An 8,597-nucleotide genomic window follows, 5' to 3' on the forward strand; every position below is an offset into this window, starting at 1 on the left:
CAGATGACCATGGCATTTCCTACTAGTGGTGATAAGTAAATGTCTCCAGACACTGCCCAATGTCGTGTAGGAAGCAAATTCCACCCAGTTGAGAATCATTGCTCTAGGGCAAAGCTTTTCACTCTATAAACTTTCAGCAAGAACACCAGATCTCTGCTTGGCTTTAGGCTCTGGAACTTTCTTAATAAAAGGACTGTACTCCCTGTACTCCCAAAGCCTCTCTTCTGTTCCAACAGAGATGCAGCTCCACTCTTCAGGTTTTCTGGCTTGCATTCCAACTTCTCTGTCTAATACTTACTTGACAACTTTTAGGCCTCCATTGCTTCCTTTGTGCAATGGGGATAGTAGTAACACTGACCTCAGTGGACTCTGGTGAAGATTAAATGACGGCCTGGTGCACAGGAAGGCTTCGGGACTTTGTCTGAAAGGGTCCTGGAGATTCTGAGGACAGGGAGCTGGCTCAAATCTCAAGGACAGAGTCTGGTCAAGGGTCAGGGTCGAGGAAAGCAAGGGTCACTGAGTAAAGGAAACTCAGAGCATAGTCCATGGGGATGGATTGTGTGTGTCCAGATAAGGCTCATAGATTCCTAAGGTTGGTCGCTTTCAGTCAATGGATCAAGCAGTCGAGCAAGCAATGGATCAATACTAGCATTTTGTTATGTGCTAGGTGCTGCATCAGTGCTTCTCAAAGATCACATCGCTTTACTTCTCACAGTAACCCTGTGAAAGAGGACCTATCTCTACCTATATTCTACAGATGGAAAATCGAGGGCCAGAAAGGTTATGGAACTTGCCTCTTATCTTTCATCCAGTAGGTAGTAGACTTAGGGTTTGAACCCAGACAGCCTGCTTCCTGGGAATATTCTGTTATTTTGTTCTGCTGTTAACTTCAGTAGCCCTCATTGGTAAGGATAAGAAAGTCCCTGCTGTGCTTGGGGTTGACATGGATTAAGGCAAGGTAAGAAGTTCGGGAGGCCAAGACGGAGAGTTGCCTGTTCTCCATTGTGAGCTTGCTTCCCTGTTTCAGTTTAGTTGGCTGCTTCCACTCCGTCTTCACATTCCCATCGACATCTTCATGAAGCCACGAATATTTTCATGTTTAACTGCGCTAGAATAGTGAAATATTAATCCAGCAAACATCATTCCCATCAAGCCAAATTCAGATGAAGTTTTGATGCAAAAGTCAGAGCCACAGGGGAAGAGGCAGGAGACAGCTTCCATCTCCTCTCTGCACCTACACCTTCACGTGAGGCCTTCTCCAAAGGGAAGAAACTCTCTTACTCTCCTTCTGACGATACCAGAGCTCTCAATTCCCCGTCCTCCTCCTGTCAATGCCCTTCCACCTGGATAGCCCACAGCCCTGTAATGCCATGGGGGTGGAAGTGCCTAAAGCTGGTAATGGTCATCTAGGGATGTGCTGCTGGCTTTGGGAAAGGGTTGATTCTGGGCCAGGCATGGACATTCTTCAGGAATATGTGACCTTGTCATAGTAACATGCTCAGCTGGTCTCCCTCTCCTTTCCTCTTTCTTTCTATTCCTTTTCCTTTTTCTCTATTTCTCCTTTGATTTCTCCTTCCTTCCTTCTTTCCTTTTTTGATCAAGAATGAGTAAGTAGGGGATAAAAGCACATAAGGCCTCTGAGAAAATCTGCATCATAAAACAGAGAGCAAGGTACTCACTATGTAGAAAACTTATTTTTTGAGGAAGACCGATCACAGGAAGCTGAGGGATACTTCAGGACATCTGACTTGCTCTTTTAACAAAATTCAGGGAAACATAAGTCTGCAGTGTGTGATACAAGAAGTGAAAAATGGGCTGTATGATATGAATGGATAAAAGTGATAGGAGTTAGAAATAAAAGATAGATGAAATCCCAAAAAATGAAATGTAAAGAAACAATTAAGTATCAGATAAACAAAAATAAAACAACTAAAATTAATCCATGTCAGATTCTGTACAGAGCAGAACTGGAAAGATAGAAAATAGGTCCAATAATCCCTTCATATTTGTAAGCCTTCAGGTCATTGTTTATTCAATGGTAAAGACTCAAGGAGTAGTTCGAACAGTAAATAAAATCGAGGATGTGATGCTCTTCATAGAGCATCCAAAAGGTATCAGCTATTATTTTTACAGTTAAAGACTTAATATAGTGCTCACTTCGGCAGCACATATACTAAAACTGGAACGCTGCAGATGTTAGTATGGCTCCTGCACAACAATGACATGCAGATTTGTGAAGTGTTCCATATTTTTATGCCAAAAAAAGACCTAATACAAAAGCTAATATTGTTATAAAAGAATTTTTAAAGTTTTATTTATTTTTATTGGAAAGGCAGATTTACACAGAAAAGGAGAGACAGAGAGAAAGATCTTCCATCTGCTGGTTCACTCCCCAAGTGGCTGCAATAGCCAGAGCTGAGCTGATCCAAAGCCAGGAAGCCAAGAGTCAGGAGCCAGGGTCCCAAGGGTTTGGACCATCCTCCATTTTTTTTTCCAGCCATGAGCAGGGAGCTGGATGGGAAGTGCATCAGTCTGGACATGAACCGGTGCCCATATGGAATGCCTGGGCTTATAGATGGAGGATTAACCAATTTAGCCATCACACAGGCCTGAAAAGAAATGCTTTTAAGTAATTGTGATTGTGCATTGAACTAAAAACAGGTAAGGAAAACACTGAACTTGGAAATCTTGGATAAACCTAAAAACCCTAACAGATTAAGGGCCTGGCACAATAGCCTAATGGCTAAATCCTTGCCTTGCTTCCCCCAGGATCCCTTGTGGGTGCTGATTCATGTCCTGGTTGCCCCACTTTCCTTACAGCGCTTTGCCTATGGCCTGGGAAAGCATTCGAGGATGACCCAAAGCTTTGGGACCCATGCACCTGTGTGGGAGACCTGGAGAAGGCTCCTGTCTTTGGATCAGTTCAGCTCAGTTCTGGCCATCACAGCCACTTGGGGAGTGAATCGGCAGATGGAAGATATTTCTCTGTGTGTCTCCTTCTCTATATAGATCTGCCTTTCCAATTAAAAAAAAAATCTTTAAAAAAAAAGCTCTAGCAGATTAGAGGAGAGAAAAATAAAAAGCAAAGCAGTTAAAAATGCAAAGAAAAGAGAATGGTACTTGATCATAGAGGTTATTGCTATTCCTAAGCAAAAACCATTCTTGTTTGTATGTGTGTGAATGCTTTAAGACACTTCCAAAAAGTTTCTAGATAAAAACAGAAGTTAACGTTAGATAATGGTTAAAGGTAGACCAGGTATAGTCTTAAGAAAAATGTAAGTGGCCATAAGATTCTAGGAAAAGTTGACAAAAAGAGATCAGTGTTCAGCAAAGCTAGTGTTCTACAAATATTTTATCTTGCTTCGCTTATCGTCCATGGCATTTATCTCAAGTACATACGGGCTTGTTATTTGTCATTCACGCAGGTGTGAATTCCATGAGGGCAGGGACATTGCTTTGCTCATTGCTGTATCCTCAACGTCTAGGTTAGTGCCTGCCATATGGTAAGAAGGTCCTCAGAAAGAGCTGCTGAGTCCATGGTGAATGAACATTATCAAGCCTGCCCTGTGGGATTCCGTTGGCCATTTACTTTGGGAAGCATTGTTCACCGTGCTGCCCTCTTAGACAGGAGCTATGCCCAATGTGTGTTTCTTTGGAACTTCAGTTTGGGACTTGACAACTCTGATCTCAACAGCTTCTCATCTTCTCTCTGCCTTGCTCGTTCCTCCTCCAGTCACAGTGGCCGCCTTAGCTGTGGTCTCTGGAGCGTGGCTGGCAGGCTCTCAGGTCAGGATCTTTCTTCAGTCCCTCCTTCACACTTTTTATTCTTTAAGAAGTGCATTTGAGAGGCAGAGAAAGACACACACATACACACACACACACACACACACACACACACAATCACTCCCAAAATGCCTGCAGTGGTTTGGGCTAAGCTACAGTTGTAGCCAAACCCAGGATGCAGGGATTCAATCCAAGTTTCCCATGTGCGTGGTAGAGACCCATTACTACCTGCCTTCTAGGGTGTGCATTAGCAGGGAGCTGGGAGCAGAAGTGAGATCTGAACCCTGGCATTGTGGTTTGGGATGTGGGTGCCCCAACCAGTGGTGGCCTAACAGCCACCCTTCATGTCAGGGTTTTCTTCAAATGCACTTTAGTGAAGAGCTCCCCAAGGACCCTGTTTAAATTGTGATGTGTCCTGCCGCTCTGTTGCAGCTGTGGTCATCAGAAGTGCTGCGCACTTTATTGTCCATTTTGTTTACCATCTGTCTCCTGCACTAGCATGCCAGCTCCATGAGGGCAGAGCTTTCTTCCCTTTATTGCTGTATCTTGATCAATGTTCTGCACACCATCAGTGCTTGAATATTTCCTCAGCACACAGATGAATACATGATTAAAACGTACAGGTGCCCAGGAGGAAGCCACCCAAAGGACAAAAATAAGACTGTTTAGATTTTGCCAAAAGTCTGAAAGCTCCGAAACAGTAGTATGATACCTAAGGAATGCTGAAAGGAGAACGTTATGACTCAAGATGCACAGTTCTCAGCCAAATTATTGAATTGTAAAGACAACAGAAATATGCACATGTAAAATGTACTTCATATGAGCTCATCTTAAAATTCAAAGAGCAAACCAAATGAGATTCTTGAAAGTATACTACATATAAATGGGGCAAATCAAAATTGAGAACACAGATATGAGTACATCAAGATAAAAGAGTGAATAGGAAACATTAGTATCAATCAAATATAGAACTGAGTCTCTAGATTAAAAAAAAGAACTGAGTCTCTTTTTTTAGTGGCCATGAAAATGGTTCATATGATCTGAAAATAATTCTTGGAAAAGATGAATAAAATATAAATGTAAAATTGAATAATAATCTGGATTCTAGATGATTAATTCTAGATTGTTTCCATAAAAACATGAAAGGATTAGGAAGGGCTTGGGGATAGATTTTCTTTTTTTAAAGACTTATTTATTTTATTACAAAGTCAGATATACAGAGAGGAGAGACAGAGAGGAAGATCTTCGTTCTGATGTTTCACTCCCCAAGTAAGCTGCAACGGGCCGGTGCGCGCCGATCCAAAGCCGGGAACCTGGAACCTCTTCCGGGTCTCCCCTGCCGGTGCAGTGTCCCAATGCATTGGGCCGTCCTCGACTGCTTTCCCAGACCACAAGCAGGGAGCTGGATGGGGAAGTGGAGCTGCCGGGATTAGAACCGGCGTCCATATGGGATCCCGGGGCGTTCAAGGCAAGGACTTTAGCCGTTAGGCCATGCCGCCGGGCCCGGGGATAGATTTTTAAAATGCTTTTTTGTATCTGTTGTAGAGAAAGGGTCAAAGAATGCTTTCCATAGGCTTATGGAAAAGAAAAGGAAAATAGCACGTGGAGAAATGAGCAGAGCTGTGCGCGCTGGGCCATGTGAGTCCTCCGCTCAGTGCACAGAAACCTCCCACGTGGAGAAACGGGTCGAGCTGTGTGTGCTGGACGGTGTGAGTCGTCCACCTGGTGCACAGAAACCTCCTACCAAGTTACTAAGGCCACAAATGCTCAGCTCCAGGGGACTTTCACGGAAGCCTGGGCCAGATCACTCCTGGAAAGAAAGGAAAGTCCAGAGAAATAGGAAAAGGCAACTTGGCAGGTTTTAGAGGAGATTCATAGTCTTAAAACCTGAGAGTGGAAACAAACTGGAAACATTTTAACTACATTTCCAAGGACCAAGGAAGCCTTGACATGGTTGATGGGCGTGAACCTGGGAAGTAGTCTGGTCCCCTCATTTTCCTGGATTCCATCCAGACTGGCAGCCTCTATGAATCCAAATTGCATTCTCTACCTTCCTTAGAATTCTGATACATATAACAAAATCTTCCCATCATCATTGATGATGCAGTTGTCTCCAAATGCTTTGGTATGTGAACTCCAACATGTAAAGCATTTGGGGCATACAGTTTCAATATATTGTGTAGAATATTATTGTTTAAAAACATTGAACTTGATATCTTGCAGGTTAATCATCTCTCTGTTTTTTTACTGTTAAAGAGCTTTTCAAATCTATATTCCCAGCATGTGTATGTTATTCATAATATTAATATCATATAATATCAATATAAAACATAAAAAATATGCAAAACAAGGACAAGCTACAAGTAAATGAGTATAATCTCCTCATATTGTGTTAGATAACTCTTTGTATTGCATACTCCAAAGTAGAAACTATATTCTAAATGGGGAAGATTCAGGGATTCTTGTTATATGTATCAGACAAATTGTTTCTATATTGGTCTCAAAGAAAAACACCATTAATAATAAAATGAATAAATAATAAAATAATAAAATGAAAGTAATATGTTCATTTCTCTGAACACATTATAATAAGAGTATGAAAGAGCAAGAGAAGATTGGAGGGAAGGTATTTAATAACAAAACTTTTGGGTTAGAGAGAACCTAAACCAGCAGGCATGGGATATTTAGATAAGAGGATTGAGAACAGCATTTTGCAAATTTATAGAATATGGGCAAAGCCCTGACAGTTCTTTAAGTGAATCCATGTTAAATCAAGAAACAGTGCAAGCATCAGAGAAGACTTTACTCAGGAAATTAAGAGACAATTATATGGGCCCGGCCTGGTAGCCTAGTGGTTAATGTGCTCGCCTTGAACGTGCTGGAATCGTGTACGAGCCCCGGTTGTAGTTCCAGTGGCCTGCTTCCCATCCAGCTCCCTGCTTGTGGTCTGGGAAAGCAGTTAAGGACGACCCAAAGTCTTGGAACCCTGCGCCCGCATGGGAGATCCGGAAAATCTGACTCCTGACTTTACATCAGCTGAGCTCTGGCCTTTGTGGCCACTCAGGGAGTTTATCAGTGGACATAAGATCTTCCTCTCTGTCTCTCCTCCTCTCTGCATATCTGACTTTCCAATAAAAATAAACAAATTTTTGAAAACAATTATACGTTAGAAAACAATTGAAAAGTAGTATTCAAGTACAAAGCAGAAAGTAATGATTTAAAAATTAGAAAAACAGTAAAACTGACAACTAAATCTGAAAAAGTTCCACAAATGTCATTAAAAATCTTGAATAATAAGGTCATGTGGCTACAAGATACTAGATGTGAAAAATAATTTCACAGATAGTTTTTCTGGTTTTCACAGAGATAATCTCTAATGACAAACTAATAAGTCTAGATGCATCATTTAAAGTTTAATTTCAATGATCAACTCTTATGATAAACTCTCAGCATAAGGAAAAATGCAAAATTTCATATTAAATGTAAAAACAAAAAAATTTAAGGCCAATCTTTTGAGTGTAGTTATAAAAGAGTAATGCCAAGTCTCAGCTTCCAAGAATAATCTACCATAGACACATGATTTATTTCAAGAGTGTGAAGACAACTTAATATTAGGAAATCTGGGTTAATTTTCTACCTGCTTGTTTTGTGTTACGTAGGAATGTCTCAGTGATTTTTACCTGAATTTGGAAGATATATCTGATATTGCCTGTCCTTATATTGTTTGTCTCTGAGTATATGACAAGCCCACTTGATGGGACTGAATCCTGAGACACTTCAAAGATGGTTAGTGATCATTTTTCAGAGCAGTCAAGAGCCAACAGTCAGGCCCGTAGTAGCATTACTTAGTCTTTGTAACTCAGAGGAAACAAATAGTGGCTTACTATATGAATTTCCATTGAAAACCACAGGGCAGACACTCCAGATTACTGGCATTGATTTGTAATCAAGCTACTTTTCACACAGGCAATGCTTCTAGTGTGCTGGAGGGGGGAGATGCCTATTTAACAGCAGTCACCCGTTTTCTAAAGTAATGTCAGTAAGGCCAAGAAAACGATTATTATAATGTAAAAAGAGAACATAAGTAAAAAGCAATATTAACATCTTGATGAAGATTAAAATCATTTGACAAGATTCTATTTCTGATGAACTTTTTTAGATTAATGTAAGCGTAAAGACTCTTCATCCAACCAAATTTTACCTTTAATTAAATCCAAATTTATATATAAGGGACAAATGCAAAAGGTATTTGCATTGAAATCAAGACCAAGCTAAGAATTTGATTCTTAGCCAGAAACATTTTCCCGTTTGTGATAACCAAAAGTGTCTCCAGACATTACTGTCTTGTCTAAGAATCATAGATCTAGGTTAACCATCACTGTTCTAAACATCTAGTAAATGCAATGAATAAAAAAAATTACTGTGCATGTGGAAAAAGATTTGACTTTATTGGCAAAAGATGGTTTTATCATCCTAGGATAGCAGAGATCCTAAAAGGATTAACTAAACCATTGCGAGCAATACAGAGTTCATTAGCATGGTTGGATATAGAAAAAAATGCACAGAAAATGTAATCAAAATTTCAACAACAACCAGTTAGAAATATAATGAACACACATATTTTCTTTTAGTGGCAATAAAGATAGAAAAATCTGAGTAATACATTTATCGAAATGTGGACTAGGAGATATCTATCTATCTATCTATCTATCTACCTATATATCTTATTCCATATGTATGAAGAAAATGCACAGTTTACTAAAGACATTCTTAGAAACACCTCTGGAATGATCTTTTAAAAATGAAGACATGTA

At 40.3% G+C, this 8,597-nt stretch overlaps 1 non-coding gene across 1 annotated transcript; it reads left to right on the top strand.

Moving 5' to 3' along the window:
- The first annotated feature begins 2,149 nt into the window (after positions 1–2,149).
- On the top strand, positions 2,150–2,253 carry LOC118760227 (U6 spliceosomal RNA). Its single transcript, XR_004996663.1, has one exon. It is a non-coding gene; the product is annotated as a U6 spliceosomal RNA (small nuclear RNA).
- The last annotated feature ends 6,344 nt before the right edge of the window (positions 2,254–8,597 follow it).

This window comes from Ochotona princeps, chromosome 22, assembly GCF_030435755.1.
Source record: "Ochotona princeps isolate mOchPri1 chromosome 22, mOchPri1.hap1, whole genome shotgun sequence".
NCBI lineage: Eukaryota > Metazoa > Chordata > Mammalia > Lagomorpha > Ochotonidae > Ochotona > Ochotona princeps.